Genomic DNA, 20,558 nt, shown 5'->3' with positions numbered 1-20,558 from the left:
CTGATTGGCAGGGTTCCAACCACCAGCACTCCCAATAATCGGCTGTTTACAAACATATTCAGAACTACACAGCGCCATCTGTTGTGTAGTGGACAAAGTTGGTTACTGCAGCGCTGCTCCCATTCACTTTAACGTAACCAGCTCAGTCCACTACACAGTGGATGGACCTATGTATTTCTGGTGCCGGAGCTGCTCCTAAAAAGTTGATGGGTGGACCCTGGTGATCAGATCCTTTTAAGCTCTATTTTCACTTCAGTTGCTTGCTCCTGCCCAGGTTTCCAGAGCTCTCCGATAGCAAAAATACCGTAGAATGCTTCACTGTCCTATTCATTAAAAAGAGGCGGACTTTCAAGTTTCCAGTCCAGAAAGGCCCTTTACAAAACAAATCATAAGGGTATGTTCACACCTGCGTTATGAAATCCGGCAGAGAACAACCTGCCGGATTTCACCATATCCAGCAATGCCATTATACTGCCGGATCCCCATTGAGTATAATGACATCTGGCCGCTTTCCGGCATAAATGTCGGGTCTCAGCCGGACATACAGTACAGACCAGAAGTTTGGACACACCTTCTCATTCAAAGAGTTTTCTCTATAAAGGCATCAAAACTATGAATTAACACATGTGGAATTAGATACATAACAAACAAGTGTGAAACAACTGACAATATGTCATATTCTAGGTTCTTCAAAGTAGCCACCTTTTGCTTTGATTACTGCTTTGCACACTCTTGGCATTCTCTTGATGAGCTTCAAGAGGTAGTCACCTGAAATGGTCTTCCAACAGTCTTGAAGGAGTTCCCAGAGATGCTTAGCACTTGTTGGCCCTTTTGCCTTCACTCTGCGGTCCAGCTCACCCCAAACCATCTCGATTGGGTTCAGGTCCGGTGACTGTGGAGGCCAGGTCATCTGGCGCAGCACCCCATTACTCTCCTTCATGGTCAAATAGCCCTTACTTTCAAAGTTTTCCCAATTTTTCGGCTGACTGACTGACCTTCATTTCTTAAAGTAATGATGGCCACTCGTTTTTCTTTACTTAGAATTTGTATTATGGCAAGAAAAAAGCAGCTAACAGTCTATTCAGTAGGACTATCAGCTGTGTATCCACCTGACTTCTCCTCAACGCAACTGATGGTCCCAACCCCATTTCTAAGGCAAGAAATCCCACTTATTAAACCTGACAGGGCACACCTGTGAAGTGAAAACCATTTCAGGGGACTACCTCTTGAAGCTCATCAAGAGAATGCCAAGAGTGTGCAAAGCAGTAATCAAAGCAAAAGGTGGCTACTTTGAAGAACCTAGAATATTACATATTTTCAGTTGTTTCAAACTTGTTTGTTATGTATATAATTCCACATGTGTTAATTCATAGTTTTGATGCCTTCAGTGTGAATCTACAATTTTCATAGTCATGAAAATAAAGAAAACTCTTTGAATGAGAAGGTGTGTCCAAACTTTTGGTCTGTACTGTATATCGCTGCATGCAGTGGTCCATCCGAATTACAGCATTTTATCCTGAAAGACACTGCCAGATTACCTATCGTAAGGTATCAACGTACCAGCAACCTACCGAGCAAACATGGAATTTCCCAAAATTTTAAAGTATAGATTGCGGAGTCGCTTATGATCTACAGATTGTCAAGATTGCTGCTCTGGAGCAATAATACAGCAGTATTGGTTAATCAAACCAGGGCAACATCCATTCTCCATGACCTTAGTTATACATCGTTAACATATTCACTAGCGTCCTACAGAGACGGCCACCGTACACTTAATTTTCTTCTCCCGAGTCGCAATTTAGTTTGTCCTTCGGAGACCATATTTGAGATAATGAAGGATCCCACTGCAGACAGAGACGGATGTGACGGATACCTTCCATGTAGAGCGCTGTGGTATATGTTAGAGCTTTATACAGAACGTAACGGTTTATTGGGCTGTGCCAAGCCTCGAAACGTAAATGGTTTCAGGCTCTATTTGCTTTCCCTCAGAAACATGTCTGACCACAAGACCTCCGCTCCTCCAGAAAGGCAGAAGAAGACTGTGGCCAGTAGAGCGCCCCCTCCTTCGCTTCACCTCTGTATGAAAATAGGAGTGTATGTGACTCCCCCACCCCTGTGGAGAGAGGAGCAACCGAGCGTAGGCAGGGTGCCAGTCAGCATGACCAGTGTGCATTGACTCCATTTAATGAAAGCCAGGAAAGAACACATTACACAGTGTTTCTTCAGAGAGCCAGCTAGCCTTCAGTGATTGCAATCAATAAAAACACTCTGCAAGGGGCCCACAGGGGGAGAGACCGAGAGACACAGATTGAGAGAGAGGGAGAGATCTCTGCTCAGCTCGCCTGACACTCTCTCCCTTCCCCCTCCAACAAAAACAAGTGGAACTTTTGGAAGTCAGAATACAAGCTGGTCTCCTTTCAGAAGACAGAACAGCTCGGCGTCTCTCCTCACGTAGGTCCATGCCAAGAACGGTGGGGACCGAGCTCGGGATGACTTCTTTTCAGCCCGGGATGTGAAACTTCCAACGAGTGCTGCATCCGCGACACATCCCATTCCCGGAGACGGCGAGGAGAAGGAAGCCATGGGATGGGATCCAGCGAAACAATTACAGGATGGGTGATCTATCGGCATTTACCAGAAGCTGCACCCATTCACTTCCAAGAGGCTGCATGTGCCAGGAGGCCGCCTTTAAAAGGTAGGCAAAAATGTGTGCGAGTCAACAGGGTTCTGCGATGTTCACTATATTCCTAGATGACGGATCAAAAAATGCACTCGTCGGTGCGAGACGTCACCTTCCTCGTCAGCTCGGGTGCCCTATTCCTTAAGTGTCCCATGACACCGAATAGGACGCCCGTTCTGTCACCGTCCCTTGTGTTACAATTTTAATTATATGACGAATCGTGTGTGATACGTACGACGAAACTAATAGATGGTAACGTGGTTGACCATGCTGGTTCCGATGCAGGACCCGTCATGCACCGTCAATGTGCCGATGAAAGTGGAGCACTGCAGACTTGCCTTCGTATAAGGGCTCATGCACACGACCGTATGTATTTTGCGGTCCGCTAAAAATACGGATGACGTCTGTGTGCATTCCGTATTTTGCGGAACGGAACAGCTGGCCCCTAAAAGAACAGTCCTATCCTTGTCCGTAATGCGGACAATAATAGGACATGTTCTATTTTAATGCGGAATGGAAATACGGACATACGGAACGGACACAGAAACAAAGTACGTTCGTGTGCATGAGCAATAACGGATAGTAGAATTTCAGAGAAATCTCTAGAATTTACTACTGACCCCAGTAACTGCACTCTCTCGTGTCACATGTGCAACCAAAACAAACATGCAAAGCCATGTGAGCAGCGGGATGTAGTGAATATTCAGGAAACCTCCCGGGCACTGCAGCTGCGGTGCAATCAGCACCATGATACCTCTCAGCGGGCATGCCACGCTAAGACTTGTTGTACCATCGGCGTATTTGCCTATCCTTTTCAAAAGAAAATAATTTCTAACCAAAGTCTTGCATCAATGCCCTGGAGGAAGGGGGGGGGGTGGGTGTCCGAAGGTGAAAGGGAAAAACAGCATAGGCGCTGACTTTACGTGAAATTTGCACCAATCAGAACACACTGAGACAGTCGCGCCAAAGACTGCTGCCGTACTGGTGATCACCGCTAGAGACTCGCCATTCACTTATATTAAAAGTGCCGCTCATGGGAAGGGGGGAAAATATTGAACTCTTTTTGAGAGTTGTAGTAAGTTTTTGTAACTCTATTTAGTTTGCTCCCTGTATCGCCAGGTAAAACGAAGGAGCCGCTTGAAGAATGTGAGCGGGGCTGTTTGCACTGGGCTGTGTGTGTATAGCTTGGGTTTCAGGCTCCAGGGGGTGGGGAGGACGGCGGATGACATGAATGCACATTGACCAAGTGTTCAATGTCACCAGTGTGGGGTTGTACGTGCCCTCCCTTGAGTGGGAAGGAACAGCAAGACAAGTAGGTCCTCTCCTTGTGATTGTAAGAGTGCATTGAAGATGGAGGGGGGGGGGGGGAGAAAAGACAAAAAAGGCCAAATTTCTCAGAGGCTGTATTCATTTTGAGAGGCTGCCAGATTCTAATGCGTTACACATGCTTACACTAGAAATACTCTGGAGCGGTTCCTCCATTCTTAAATTACACGGCCTTGCAAAACATACTGTAAGCCCTCTTCCACATGTCCATATTTTGGTCTGAAAACCACACATCCGCAAAATATGGATACCTTCTGTGCGCACGCCACATTTTTCTCACTCCATCACTAGAAAGGACTATTCTCGTTCCGCAATACAGACAAGAATAGGCCATGTTCTATAATTTGCAGAACGGGCATACGGATGAGGACAACACGCAGATTTTTTTTTTTTTTTGTGGACCCATAATAGTGGGCCTGTGTGCCCTCCACAAAAAATGCAGCTCAGATGTGGAGGCCTATGGGAATAGTCACTGAATACACACAACAGGCCTTTAAAGGGGTTCTTCAGATCCTTAAGGTGGGGAGGTCCAACCACCAGGATCCATTGATGAGCACAATGAAGGGACCTAAACATTCGAATCCACTTCACTGTTTGTATAAGGGTACTTTCACACTAGCGTTATTCTTTTCTGGCATTGAGTTCCGTCACAGGGGCTCAATACCGGAAAAGAACTGATCAGTTTTATCCCCATGCATTCTGAATGGAGAGTAATCCGTTCAGTTTGCATCAGGATGTCTTCAGTTCAGTCGTTTTGCCTTTTCAGGACAGAGATAATACCGCAGCATGCTGCGGTTTTATCTCAGTCCAAAATTCAGGAATGCCGGATTGGGCATTTTTTCCCATTGAAATGCATTAATGCCGGATACGGCCCAGAGTGTTCCGCCAAAACTGATCCGTTTTTGCGGTCTGCGCATGCCCAGACCGGCAAAAATTAGAAAAAAAATAAATGCCGGATCCGGCATTTCAATGCATTTGTCATGCGGATCAGGATCCTGATCCGTCTGACAAATGCCATCGGTTTGCATACGTCTTGACGGATCCGGCAGGCAGTTCCGGCGACGGAACTGCCTGCCGGAATCCTCTGCCGCAAGTGTGAAAGTACCCTAAGTACGAGAGCTTGTGCCTAGTGCTGTAGCGCATCCTGTTCACACATGAGAGCCACAACCCACTGTGTTCATTCATGTTGGTCCCAGAGGTCAAGTCCTCACAGATCAAACATTGATGGTCTATCAAAGGGGATGCCCCAGAAAACCCATTAAATTTGGCATCAATGGACTAGGGAAATCAAATATGAGTTAATGTACATGCAAAAGTATATAAAAATGTGTAAAGGGCCCTTTACACAGGCTAACTAGCGTTCATAGAGATCATCTGGAGGTGTAAAGGTGATGCCGATGACCAGATGAACCAGAAAAACGCTTGGTTGTCAAGTTAATTGGATCATTTGTGCAGGCACCTAAATCGCTGTTTGCCGGCAGCAGATCGTTCTGTCTGAAAACGCTCTGCTGCCGGCAAGCAAGGAGTCTGTATGGGGACGAGTGATGGCATTAGTGATCCCTCCTCCCCATACCGTGGAGGGGATTGCTGCATGTAATAGCAGCGCTCTCCTCCACTGACGAGCAGGCGATTGCCAGGAAGGAACACTTTCTTCCCCACTATCTAAAAGGGACCTTAAAGAGGTTGTCCGGGCTCTTTTATATTGATGATCCATTCTCAGGATAGGTCATCAATGTCAGATCTGCGGGGGCCAACACCCAGCACCCCCGCCGATCAGCTGTATGAGGAGACGGCGCGCGCTGTGCGAACCGTGCCGTCTCCCTTCCTATTCGCTGCTGTAGGTCTATGGCAAGGCAGCAGCAGAGCAGGAAGAGAGATAGGAGGCGCGCCGTCTCCTCCAAACAGCTAATCAGCAGGGGTGCCGGGTGTCGGACCCCCGCCAATCTGATGTTGGTGACCTTTTCTGAGGACAACCCCTTTTAGGGAAATGTATAGAAAAATATTGCTGTATGGCAGAAAACTGGTGTCAAAAGGTAATAGTGTGGCGTATGCCCCTCTTGCGTAAGGCTTTGCAACTTTTTGCTTCCCACTTTTCCAAAAAGTTAGAGGATCAGGGCAGTGAGTGGCTGGCTCTGCATGGCCCGGCACATTTATTATAATCTATGCCAAGAAACCGGCGCAGATTATTACTTGAAATGTGCATTTGCCAGCGTATGATCTGGGATGCAGACTGGCACAGATGCACCCCAATTATTTAGAGGCGTGTGCACCGTCCTTATAGTCCCATTATTCCCATATTAAAGGAATTTTTACTGTATCTACATACTCAAAACATGTCCAAACCCTGCGGGAAGATCCATGAACCGGATGCCCTGTCTCTGGGAATAATCATTACATGTGGCCCTTTCCCCCCACCACGACCACCACGGGTTTCACATGAGTTGGGACAGTTGCTTGGATTCCTGCCGGTTCCTATACACTAGGAATTTGGTGTTTGCTCAGTCCCCATGAAAGAACACGACATGAATTCCTCAGCTGCCTTAGTGTAGTCGTACAGTAACATGCAATTCTGCCGAAAACGCCGGGAAATCACTGGATTAAAGATGGCGTGCTCAGTTCGGCTCTGGTATAGTAATACAGCATTAGGTCTTACATCATATATTATTAACCAGTGAATGGAAACCTCATGTGCCTCATTTAACAACAACTCTTCCAAGAACATAAAGGAGAAATAAAATCCATCGGAATTGTTCCCTAAAGTCTTCACACGTCTCGTGTCGTCATAGCAACACCTGCTTCCTCCGGTACACAAACATATGCTGGACCGGTTACTGTACATCTGGGGCATCCGGCGAATGTTCTACAACCACTTTATGGAGCGACGTCATTCTTATGTTTGCTCGTAATAGAATGAGACCCTTCCAGCGTGGGAGCGTTCTCCTAACCCTGGGGGCGAAACCGTCCGCCATGACGCATAACATGTTCCGCGTTCTCACGTGTTGTTGATGCAGTTGGCATAGCGTTACTGCCCACTTGGTATGATGGCAGGAGTGGTAAGTTTGTTAACCATTTCCGCATCATCCACCTATTGGTTTATTTCCCACAGCCAATCAAGCGGTGACCAGATGGCTTTTAAACTTTTAGCTGGCTTAATGCTTCAAGACTAAGACCACCTCGAGACGGTAGCCCCCAAAAAATTGTGCGAGTCGTATTGCACACAAGGAAGACAAACGTAAGCAATATTATTTTATTCCCTTTAGGCCTCATACACACGACCGTATGTGTTTTGCGATCCGCAAAACACGGATACCGGCCATGTGCACGCCGTCATTTTTTTTTTTGGCACTTCTATAGGAATTGTTCTATGTTAGGCTACTCACACTTGCGGCAGAGTGATCCGGCAAGCAGGCCGCCAGACTAAAAGACTTTAGTCCGGCGGCCTCTCACCGCGCAGTGACGTGCTGCGCCAGAGCTCCGCCCCCGTCCCCATTATAGTCAATGGGGACGGAGCGGCAGTCCGGTGGCACAGCAAAATAGCGGCAGGACGGATCCGACAGGGTGAACAGCCTGTCGGATCCGTCCTGCCGCTAGTGTGAAGGTAGCCTAAAACCGTAGCATGCTGCAGTTTTATCTCTTGCCTGATCAGTCAAAAAGACTGAACTGAAGACGTCCTGATTGCTCTCCATTCAGGATGCATGGGGATAAAACTGATCAGTTATTTTCTGGCATTGACCCCTTTTGACGGAACTCCGTGCCGGAAAAGAAAAACGCAAGTTTGAAAGTACCCTTAACGGACATATACGGATGCAGACAGCACACGGAGAACTGTCCGCATTTTCTGCTGCCCCACAGAAATCAATGGGTCCGAATCGGATCTGCAGAAAATGCGGATTGCATTTGGAAAAAATGCTAAGAAAAACGAATGAGCAAGGCTTGAGTTTACCGGGATTCTCCTTGTGTCATCCACCACCCCCTCTGGCACAACAAACTGGCATACACGCTTTGCAACTAATTTATTACGTGTTTTAGATGCTTTTTGTGACTTGTCCCACAAAAAGCATGGCTTAGCAGAAAAGGGGTGTGGCTTGAATGTGATGGCAAAGCCTCGGAGGCCAAAAATGCGCCACTGTTTTGGCGCATTGTTGGAGTCAATGAAGCCAATTAATGGCGTAAAATTAGATTGGACAGTCTATAGATGCGCTAGGTCTTCCAGCATCAGCCACTGTCTAATTTTAGTCTGTCTTGCTTTTAGGCTCCATTCACACGTCCGCAAATGGGTCCGCATCCGTCCCCATTCATTCTCTATGGGGACGGAATGGATGCGGACAGCACAGTGTGCTGTCCGCATCCGCATTTGCGGAGCGCGGCCCCGATCTTCGGGTCCGCAGCTCCGCAAAAGATAGAACATGTCCTATTCTTGTCCGCAGCTTGCGGACAAGAATAGGCATTTCTATAGGGGTGCCGGGCGGGTGTGTTGCGGATCCACAACACACCACGGACGTGTGAATGGAGCCTTAGACAGTAGTAGTAAATGTGGGCCAGTGATCAGCCGGAGTGTTCCCTTAACTGAATAGAATCAAGCGGCCTTGTTCTGCATTGTAAGCAGAATTAAAGGAGCTGACTATAACCTCTTAAAAAGTAAGGCTACTTTCACATCTGCGCTTTCCCTTTCCGCTATTGAGATCCGTCATAGGATCTCAATAGCGGGGAAAAACACTTGTTTTGCCCCCTCTCAATGTCAATGGGGACAATACTGAACTGAACGAAACGGAATGCACCAAAATGCATTCTGTTCCGTTTTATTGCATTCCCAGCGCAGACAGAATAACGCTGCAAGCAGCGTTTTTCTGTCCGCGATGTGGTGCGGAGCAAGTTGGATCCGTCATGACTCAAAATGTAAGTCAATGGGGATGGATCCGTTTTCTCGGACTCCATAGAAAACTGATCCGTCCCCCATTGACTTTCAGTGGTGTTCATGACGGATCCGTCTTGGCTATTTTAGAGATAATACAACCGGATGCGTTCATAACGGACGCACACTGTTGTATTATCGTGACGGAAGCGTTTTTGCTGATCCATGATGGATCCAGCAAAAACGCTGGTGTGAAAGTAGCCTAAAGCTGTTCTGGTGAGCAGTAGATCTTGTGGATCCAACTACTGAAAATCCTCAGTTGTAATCACTGTAGGAACTTTTGGCAGCCCATACCTTTCTAAATTTTAGTCTTCCATGCTGGCCATTCAAGCGAGCATCCGACTAATTAATCTATGGATGACCCGTATCTACCAGAGCCACTCTATGCTAGCAGCTAGCCCTTTCAGTGGGGGTCCTTAACAGGCCACCCCTTTAAGATTAAATTTTGTAAATGGTGATAGGAAAAAAATAAAAAAATAAAACTATGATTGTTAATGACAAGAATGCCCTTTTTTTTTTTTTATAAATAAAACAGTTTTGATGGGTAATGCCCAAAATATGGATGCGACATTTAGGCAATATTTATAAAAACTAGCCAAGTGGAGGAACAACCAATCACTTAATTTCTTTTTAAAAAATAATATTTTGGAATTTGATTTGTCAGCACCACTTTTGTACATAACGTTTTCGAAGTCTTCCCTCACGTCTTGTATTAATTTAGGAGGCATTCTGAATTTTACTCTACGTGATCTGTGCTTGCTCATGCATCTTGAGTGGAAGCCAGGGGGAAAGTAAAACATTGAAACTTGAGGGTTTTCCAAAGAAAATCATTCTTAAACATATAAAGTTCATAAAAAAAATGTACTGGAATTTACGCTGAGGTTAATTGCAAAAGAAAACTGATTTGTGAAACACAAGGGATTTCGCTTCACAATCGCACCAAAGCCCTCCATTTACGTGTACTACGGAAGAGCGAAATGATAACCAAGCCATTACTTATTATCAGCATGTAGAACATCATCCATCATTTGGACAACGTATATATTTATACAGATGGACCATTCTATAGCCTGCAGCGGGGAGGTATGGGAACAATTACTAGATTATTATGTATACTGTACCTCAAGCTGGTAGGATCCTAGCAAACCAAAAATGAAGGACCAGACTAGAATTTGTTTAGACAGTGTACACAAGATCATAGTCTAGAAATAAACCCCTGACCAAAAAGGTTTCTTCCTTCTACATTTGTAGTGATATGGTTGGTTGGTTGGTTTGGTGAATGGATGGGTGTGTAGTTGGATGGATGGGCAGCTGGTTGGACGATACAGGAATAGGATTCTATGCTACCAAGAACATGGGGCCAGACAAAAACCTGTTAGACAATGGGCAGAAGAAGATGATCTTGAAATAAATTACTGCACAAAAAAGTTCTTACCTCCTACATTAGTTTTAGGATGGATGGTTGGGTGTGTGTGGGTGGATTGATGGGTAGTAGGGTGGATGATAAAGGAACAGGATCGTAGATAACAAAGAATGTGGGACCAGACTATAATTTGTTAGCGTACACGAGAACCTAGTCATTAAGTAAATGCTGACACAAAAAAAAGCTTCTACCTCCTACATTAGTAGTGGGGTGGACTGTTGGGTGAATGGATAGGTGGGTGGGTTGGCAGATGGATACATACATGGAATGAAGAGTGGCTGGCCAGGTCTCCAAAGCTAGTATTTTAGTGATCCCATTAGTAGAGTTAATTACTGATATAATAAATTAATGTATGCACAGTATGTGTGTTGAACCTCTATGGACCTACATTGTACTGCGTACAATGGGATAGAAGACCAGTATAAGGAAACGGAAAAGCGATGAAAATGATCGTCTCATACATAAGGGGCTGCTCACGTCACGTTTTAGCTCCCTACTAAGCTTTTTGCTGGAGGGGGAGGATATTTAAACATATCCCTAAACAGTTCCAGTCACTTCAGTGAGGCAAATGGAGTCCAAACCATTTAACGTTGGAATCCGATTGGTCTGCTTTCTTTAGGTGTTCGTCTTTTTTTTTTTTGCAGGATATAACATCTTAGCAAATAGATCCGCTGAGAGATACGATACTAAACGCCAAGCAATCTGACACTGACTTAGCTTAGAAATTTGTGAGAGGTGCCAAAGGAGTTACAGATTTTTATAGAGATCTTTTATTCAAGAAATCCTGGAAGTCCAAGTTCATATACTTCATCATTGAGATCTTCTCACATGTACACATGACACATCAGAACATCAATTCTGAAGACCCAAATAAGTGATCATACAAAACTGCATAAACCAAACTGTTGTAGATAAATTATTTTTTTTAGGATCAAAATGGGGTTTGTGTTTTAAACAAAAATTGTTAAAAAATGTAGAAAACATAGGCCCTAAGGGATCCTGCTGTATGTCATTTATAACCTGGTGGTAGGTTGACTTGGACCTCTAATAGGGTGTAATCAAAGTCTTTATATGGTGGACTCCAAAGTTATGTAACCATGGAAATCTGATAAGTCCAATAAATGCTCCTCAAGCAATAATTATTAGAGCCTATCATGTTGATTTTTCTGTCCTTCCAACATAAAACCAGAAAAGTGCTAGACATGCCCCAACTGAAAGATGGACAAAAAACATATTATTTCCAAAGTTTAAGTGACAGGGCATGATGGAAAACTGGTGGAAATACAGAGAAGAGCCTGAGTAGATGCTTTCATTGGACTCCTGCTGTGGAAAGACAGAAGCAGAGTCTTTAATGTAACGCTTTGAACACTTAAAACAACTTTTACCCACAAAACCCATATATGTAAGTCAAGAATGAACTCTTGGTTTTCAGTGAAGTCTTCTGATGTTCACTGCTGAAGGCGGATTTTAATGAAAGGGGGATGCGTGTGTTTTGAAAAATAATCTGGTTGAAGAATAACTGTAAAATGAATGAGTTTTTCCTAGTTAAAGGACTACTCAAACCGAATGAACGGCCTCATACACAAGAGTGGTTTATAATATTCAGATATCACACCTTTTTAGATGCCTCATGAGTGGTGCTAGTGTGTTAAAGACCCACTGGGCAATGCAAGTCTATGGCTTCACATACACCAATTCAGCTGTTTATATAGAAGCTGCAAAAAATATATTGGATGAATTTATGCAGCGGTTCTCAACCTAGGGGTCGTGACTAGAGATGAGCGAACTTCTGTTTTAAGTTCGGCGTCTAAAGTTCGGCTTCCGGTTAGGGGGAGGATCCCGATATGGAGTTCCGAATTCCGTTGTGGACCGTGGTAGCGGAATCAATAATGGCCGATTATTGATTCCGCTACCACGGACCACAACGGAATTCGGAATCCATATCGGGATCCTCCGCTAACCGGAAGCCGAACTTTAGACGCCGAACTTAAAACAGAAGTTCGCTCATCTCTAGTCGCAACCCCTTTGGGGGTCGATCGGCCCTTTCCGGAGGGTCGCCTGAGGCTTCCTATTGTGGGTCCAGGCCCGTCGCTAACAGACAGGCAAAACAAGCAATTGCTTGGGGCCCCGAGCTGGTTGGGGCCCCCAGCTGGCCCGGGGCCAAGCAGAGCCGGTGCTTGTTTTGCGGCTGAGTAACTCAGAAGATCCGATGGTATATTCTAACCCCCAGGCGTTCCCATGGTGACAGGGACGCTTGCCTGGGGGTTAGAATATCCAGGGCCACGCCGCTCACAGCAGTATATTTATAAACTAATCAGTAACTACTTTAACTTTAATCATTGCTCATTGCTGAGCTCTTTACTTGGATTATAATTTATTTGGATATGGGATATCTTACTTTGTCTTAGCTCCGGTAATAGCAGGCAGTGCGGGGGGCGGCCCTCACTCACTGACGTCACGCGCCTGCTCCTCCCACTAGGCGGTGCAGGCGCGTGACGTCAGTGAGTGAGCGCCGCCCCCCGCACTGCCTGCTATTACCGGAGCTAAGACAAAGTAAGATATCCCATATCCAAATAAATTATAATCCAAGTAAAGAGCTCAGCAATGAGCAATGATTAAAGTTAAAGTAGTTACTGATTAGTTTATAAATATACTGCTGTGAGCGTCGGAGGGGGATCTGTGGATGGCGCTGTAGGGGGATCTGTGGATGGCAGTGCCATCCACAGATCCGCCTACAGTGCCATCAACAGATCCCCCCTCCCCTAAACAGTGCCATCCACAGATCTCCCCCTAAACAGTGCCATCCACAGATCCCCCCTAAACAGTGCCATCCACAGATCCCCCCCTCCCCTAAACAGTGCCATCATGGCACTGTTTAGGGGAGGGGGGATCTGTGGATGGCACTGTTTAGGGGGGGGGATCTGTGGATGGCACTGTTTAGGGGGGGGATCTGTGGATGGCACTGTTTAGGGGGGAGATCTGTGGATGGCACTGTTTAGGGGAGGGGATCTGTGGATGGCACTGTTTAGGGGAGGGGGATCTGTGGATGGCACTGTTTAGGGGGGGGGGGATCTGTGGATGTCTTTGTGATTAATTACTCTGCTTTAATTATGTTCAATTTGTAGCAATAAAAATACATCCTGCATATCAGATATTTACATTACAATTCATAACAGTAGCAAAATTAGTTATGACGTAGCAAGGAAAAAAATTTAATGGTTGGGGGTCACCACAACATGAGGAACTGTATTAAGGGGTCACGGCTTTAGAAAGGTTGAGAACCACTGATTTATGGTATCAAGAAGCTCTAAAGATTGTGCATCTAAGATCGAGGAAGACCAAAGCAGACGTGCAACTGGCAAGGCTAAACGGAATGCAAAACCTTAAGGCCTCTTTCACACGGGCGTTGCGGGAAAATGTGCGGGTGCGTTGCGGAACACCCGCGATTTTTCCGCGCGAGTGCAAAACATTGTAATGCATTTTGCACTCGCGTGAGAAAAATTGCGCATGTTTGGTACCCAAACCCGAACGTCTTCACAGAAGTTCGGGCTTGGGATCGGTGTTCTGTAGATTGTATTATTTTCCCTTATAACATGGTTATAAGGGAAAATAATAGCATTCTGAATACAGAAAGCATAGTAAAACATCGCTGGAGGGGTTAAAAAAAAAAAAAAAAAATTTAACTCACCTTAGTCCACTTGATCGCGTAGCCGGCATCTCCTTCTGTCTCTTTTGTTGAATAGGACCTGTGGTGAGCATTAAATACAGAACAGGACCTTTGATGACGTCACTCCGGTCATCACATGTGTACGTCACCATGGTAAAAGATCATGTGACTACCATGTGATGACCGGAGTGACGTCATCAAAGGTCCTGTTCCTGTATTTAATGCTCACCACAGTCCTATTCAACAAAGGAGACAGAAGGAGATGCCGGCTACGCGATCAAGTGGACTAAGGTGAGTTAAATTATTATTATTTTTTTTTTAACCCCTCCAGCGATGTTTAACTATGCATTCTGTATTCAGAATGCTATATTTTCCCTTATAACCATGTTATAAGGGAAAATAATAATGATCGGGTCTCCATCCCGATCGTCTCCTAGCAACCGTGCGTGAAAATCGCACCGCATCCGCACTTGCTTGCGGATGCTTGCGATTTTCACGCAACCCCATTCATTTCTATGGGGCCTGCGTTACGTGAAAAACGCACAAAGAGGAGCATGCTGCGATTTTCACGCAAAGCACAAGTGATGCGTGAAAATCACACGCTCATGTGAACAGCCCTATAGAAATTGAATGGGTCGGTATCAGTGCGGGTGCAATGGCGTTCACCTTCCGCATCGCATCCGCGCGGAATACTCGCTCGTGTGAAAGGGGCCTTAGTTTTGTGTAAAAATTGGGGCAGAGAAAAAGTGGAGCAGATGATGTTGTCAACCTAATGGAACACTTTGGCCGTGTTCACACACTGAGGACTGAGGAATGGGGTACTATATAATGAACGTGCTTTGGATTTTAGAATCTACAGGAACTCTTTTGAATTACAATGGGGCTATTCCACGTATGGACTCACAGGCCATTATGAGATGGAAACCAGACTATAGCAAATTAATGCCACGTGAACATGGTCTAACCTGAACCAGCTTGGGGGAAAAAAAACATGCCAAAATTTTGCCAGATTGGTTGATATGTTCCACCTTTGCCTGTACTGGTTTGTAATTTTTGAGCCCTATCATATGGGCTTGATGAACATAGGCTCAAGCTAAGGCCTGGTGTACACGACTGTATGTATTTTGACGATCATATGAGTCCTTTCTGCATCCATATGTCCATTCCGCAAAAGGTTAGAACATGTCCTATTTTTGACCACAAAATGCAGAACATGGACCCACTGAAGTGAATATAAAAAAACCAAAAAACGGGGGCAACAAGACATCATCTGTATTTTGCGGATCCACGTTTTGTAGACGGCAAAATATATACAGCCTTGTGCATGAGGCCTAAGGATCATTTCCAATCATTGGGCGCTAATTAGATGCATTTACACGCAACAATGATCAATGATATATGGGAAAGAATGATCGTCGATACGATTGTTCATCCCCAAACAGTTCCTTTCTGTTGGCAGCAAACACCATGATGTGCTATGACAATTTGGGGGCCGAGAGGCGGATATACTTGAGACAAGTAGTGATTTTGTACCATTATAGCTATTCAGCCCTGACATTCACACTAGGCACCCGCTGTAAGACGACAAGGCTATATAAATTCTCACTCTGCGCAGTGAAAGGGGTTGTTTTAACCTTCTAAAGGGGCTGCTACAAAATTAGAAAAAAAGGGAAAGGTACATTTTGTAATATTTTTTCTCTTTCTAGAAACAGCGCCATCAGCATCCATGGGCTGTGGGAGATATTACAGCTCAGCCTCTGACCTCCAGTCATTGGGATGCACTGGCGAAATAATCAGAAAGCTCCGAGAGTCACTTTTTGCAAATTTAGGATTCGGTCCTCCAATTGTATAGCCATAGACTGGCAAATCCGGTAAAACCGCTCGCTCATCTCCACGTGCCGCTTAACTTTAATGGTGACTACAGGGAAGCAGAGTGAGGAATCACATCATTTATTTTTCCCTACAAAGCAGATGTTTGAACCCAGCTGAAGAAGCAATGAAGCAATCTATTTTCTCACCCTAATACAATATACACACTCCATACGCCTCGTTTTCCCCTAAGGCCCCTCTGTCAACACTTGCCTTGGTTTATTTAGAGAGCCGACTCTCCATTGGTCTGCTAGTTTGCCGGCTGCGATGAAAAACTAAAAGTCTTTTAATGCGCGACAATTTATTATTTCACGCGCGAATGAGAAAAGTCTTGGTCTTTACTACTGTATACAGAACAAGCACGCGGCGCATTCCAGGACGTCCATGACGGGAGCAGAACACTGCATCACGTGCGAGTGAAGTGCCAACATTCCTGTTTAATGCCAATCCCCGTATAGCAAGTGGTCAAATCCCGGCTCCTGGCATTTGAGATGAGCGAATCAATTTGTACAAATCAATTTGTCTCAAGAGTTCTTCACTTGCAGAGACTCTGCGTCTGGAGCAGCAACTGTACATCCACCGCTACCTGGAAGTGTATTGGCGCATGCGCAGTTGCTGCCCAGGTTTCAGAAGCACAGCCTCCTTGCTTGCATCGCTACTTGGAGCAGCGGCGCAGGTTCGCAATTATCACGTCTCGCCCCGTCAATCAAGTGGCAGAGGGGGGCTTCCTCACCTGCCGGGACAGCCCCTCGCAGATGAAGAACTCTTGTTGATGAGATGAATCGACTCATAATTGCTCATCCCCTACCTGGCATTTCTGTTTCACTAAATATTCCCCAAGCTCTAGCGCCATGTCTTATACCTCTGGAACGTGCAGTCCATCGGTTATTCCTCCTGGAAATGTAAAAATAAACAGACAACTGGGCATTCCCACTCGCCTTGTTAATAGGGAGCGTCTGACTGACTTGGTGACTACTGGCTGGACCACGTAAGAGTGGGTAGGTACAAACCCATTGACAAAGGGAATGGTAACACCCAGTTGTGAAGGTTCAATAGAAGAATGATATAACAAAGACTTCTAAGAAAAGATTCCCCAAAATTCTTATTTTATTAGGACAAACAGAGGCTGTATGAGAAGCGGAAGGTATTCTGTAGCATAACCCATACAAACATCTGTAACAACATATATACTTGATGTAAGTAGTGATTTTGGTCCATGTATGTATTTAAAGGAATTCTCCATAGATTCCAGTTCTCAGCATTATTGGACACCCAACAATGCCCACAGGATGCAAACACATAATAAGGTGAAATGCCTTTCGTCAATCATGCGGTTGCCATTCTTAAAGGGACACAGCATGGGCACATACCATGTTTGAAGGGGGGTATCTTTTGAATCAGAGGTTCTAAAGGTTTCTCATGCTCTTCACATTGCTAATTACTAGCAAATAAATCAAATGTCCCTGCAGTCTGGAAGTCCGGTTTCTTAAGAATCCTTGTGTGTGTGTGGGGGGGGTGCTTCTTCTCAACCCCTGTCTAGAACTTTCAGTTGGTTCAGTATCACCCAATAGTTCAGTATAAGTTTCCTAATCAACCTGCTCTGGTGACAGGCTCTCTTGAGGGGTCCCGCCATGGGCTCACATAGTTTAACGTGTATTGCAGCCTTCCAACATGCATATAAACAGGTTTTATGGAACGGTATCCTGGAGAACAGATGCCAGCTTTTAATTTGTGCACATAAATAACATATATTTTAAGGAACATTGAGAGCTGTCTCATAAACCAACACCTGTTGTGGACTGGGAAGTGATGGCTCCAGATGTGGTCTTCTCGCTGCTCCGCACACTTCTCGCATTGTTAGTGTTTCATGAAATAGGCACCTTGTAAACAGGAACCAATCCTCCAGGTGTCTCCAGCTTAAATATCCACTCGCCTAAGCACAACATCTTGCTGATGAAGGAACCTCTCAAAATACTTGCTTAGATGGTACTTTGTTTTGAGCTAAATCTGTGGTTTCTGCTGGTTTCAACACTACAACTCTGAAAGTCTATTTGGAACGAGGTCTCCAACCTATGGCAATGCATCACTTGCAAAACTACAATCCCCAGCATGCCCTGACAGATTGGAGACCACTGTTCTAAATAGGCTTAAGGTGAATAATCCTCTACAGGCAGGGCGGACTCTTACACCCGCCCCCCAAATTGTTTTGGACTACCACTTGTACTGAGGAGTTATCGGCACGTATGTCCATTCTTTGGCAAACCCCCCCCCCCCCCCCCCAAAAAAAATAATAAAAAATAAATACGAGTTTGGAGGATCTGCAATTTGAAGACCACAAAAACGTCTACGGCCATGTGCATGAGCCCTTAAGCTGATCACAAGATACCCTACTGCTGGGACTTCCAGGGATTAGCTGCAATCAGTGGAGCAACGAGGTAGCACATGTTTAAATTTTCTGCAGTGCCTTATGTGTAAAGGTCCTTTAACGTGGGCTGAGAATCAGGGCAGCTATCAAACATTGGCAATAATTGCCCAGTGTAAAAGGTACCGTTGATCACCAAACAAAAACAAAAAAAGGCATGTCTGTCGGGTGATCGCATTTCTCATGTGATTGTTTCTGATCACTGAGTATCAGGCCTTGAGCTCCAAAGAATCAGGGCATGTCAGGAATTGTAATTTTACTGCTGGAGAGCTAAAAGATGATGACCACCGATCTACAGGAATATGGGGCCCATCCAGGTTCAGTCCTGGCAGATGGTCAGCAATTTCTTCTGTTTCTGCTCTACTTATGCTATGACCTTTGCGTTATATGATTTCATTTGCCACGTGCGTGCTGTCCATTCCCATAACCTGATGGTGACGGCTGTTTACTATATGTAGCACATGATTTCAGTGCCGCCATCAGCTGGAAGTCATGGGTTTATGATGGAACTGCTCCCCCAATACAATAAAGCCCTGAGGTCTAACTAAACTATGTGACTTCCACTTCCCATAAATACTCCTGTAGGTCAGGGCATGATGGAATTGTGATCAGACTGCACTGCGCTTCCCAAGGTAGAAAGTCAAGGACACAGCAGATAAGACGGACTGTGTGAGGAGAGCTGGCCTGTTATTTCCTAAAGTAGGAGGATTGTACATACGGGAGTACTTCCCGCCCACACATACTGGAAGGCTCACAGAGAACCCATCACAACAGGATGTTTCACCAGTGCAGGAGGAGGACAGTGCTCCAGAACATGGATGTCTCTGTATAATATTATGCAATGAACTACGTAGGTCACCATGTTAAAGGGGTCCAAGGGATTCCTATAAAAAGGTGCATGTAGCGTACGGTTTTACGTTGTCTAGCAATAGTTGTTTAAAGGGTGTTTTCATACTGATGACCTATCCGACACCCAGGACCCCTGCCAATCATCAGCTGTTCGAGAAGGCAGCGATCACTACAATAGCCTGCCAGGAATAATTACAGAGGGGGGGGGGGGGGGGGGAAGACCATCCTCTGGGTAACTTGTGACAAAAAAAAAGGTCAAAAGGTTGCCCACAACTTGCCTACCGCAGTAGTAGTCAAGTTTATATTTTTGGCTACTGGTACAATTAATAGTAACTCAGAAGATAGTTTTTATTTTCTCTTTCTTTAAAAATTTTGTGGACACATTTTGTGAACAATAGCCAGTTCTAGCAGAAAAATGTGGAAGGCATACAGCGGGTATCCGTACCTTTGTGATCTGCGGTTCGCAGACTGCAAAAATGGATATGGTTATGTGCATGAGGCCTAAACCTTACAGGAGTTGTCTCATAAAGACAAACCCTTGTCCATGTGCCCTATTAAGGCATATAGGCATCATAGGGGGTGTCCCTGATCAGAACTCCCTCTATGAGAAAAAGTAAGGAGAAGTTCCTATTTTGGTGGACCTGACATTTCCTGCATATTTATAGACAACCTGGTGCTTGGCCGACAGCAGGCTTAGTGGTCTTATTCTAAAAGGTGAGACAACCCTTTAATGAAAGTGTCTAATTGGTGGGGTCCTAACAACTGGAACCCCCACTTATATCCGAAACAGACAGGCAGTTCTACATCGGACAGATCTGTGTTTTAGAAAAACAATAAGCACGCAGCATCCATGTTGTTCCAGGCATCAACTGGGATGCCAGTGGTCGCAACTTACTAAGGCTTTTTTCACATCTACGTTGGAGGCTCCGTCAAAAGTCTTGGACAAAATAGCACAGCATGCAATAAAATGATAGCCTTACTAACAAAAAACCCGATGGACCCTAGTATTGTCAATGGGGGTCCATAAGAAGCTGCTCGTGTCCAGCCTGCAGCTTATCCAATGCTTCCGTTTTTTTTTTGGTCTGCACCCAGAGCAGAACAAAGGATATATTGGTGCCAGTGTGTGAACAAAGCCTTATCCAAAACTAAGCCTGCCATCTCTGAAGCCTCAGGTATTTCCCAATACTCCTGGAACATTTGGTGAACCCATTACTGCTGGAATCTATGTCCTCACAAGTCACTGCATAGATTTAATAAGCTTTCTCCACTGCTGAGAAACATCACAAATCATTAGGAAACCAGAGGACGATAAACAGAACAAAGTCTCCGGAACAAGAGCTGCAATCAGTCAATGCTTTGCTCTCAGCACTGGTGTAGGGTAACGGTCGGGATCCCAGAGTACAAATAGGA

General features: G+C 45.2%; 2 protein-coding genes across 2 annotated transcripts in view; one reads left to right on the top strand and one right to left on the bottom strand.

Annotated features, from left to right (window-relative positions):
- C7H7orf50 (chromosome 7 C7orf50 homolog) overlaps positions 1 to 20,558 on the bottom strand; it is a 239,383-nt gene that overhangs the window by 51,971 nt on the left and 166,854 nt on the right. The window lies entirely within an intron of this gene.
- Positions 2,133 to 20,558, top strand: part of GPR146 (G protein-coupled receptor 146) — a 50,062-nt gene continuing 31,636 nt past the window's right edge. Inside the window, exon 1 of the mRNA XM_040441324.1 lies at positions 2,133 to 2,693. The gene's annotated coding sequence lies outside the window, so the exon portion shown is untranslated. The remainder of the gene's footprint in view (positions 2,694 to 20,558) is intronic.

This window comes from Bufo bufo, chromosome 7, assembly GCF_905171765.1.
Source record: "Bufo bufo chromosome 7, aBufBuf1.1, whole genome shotgun sequence".
In the NCBI taxonomy this organism is placed as follows: domain Eukaryota; kingdom Metazoa; phylum Chordata; class Amphibia; order Anura; family Bufonidae; genus Bufo; species Bufo bufo.
This window is presented reverse-complemented; position numbering and strand designations above follow the sequence as displayed.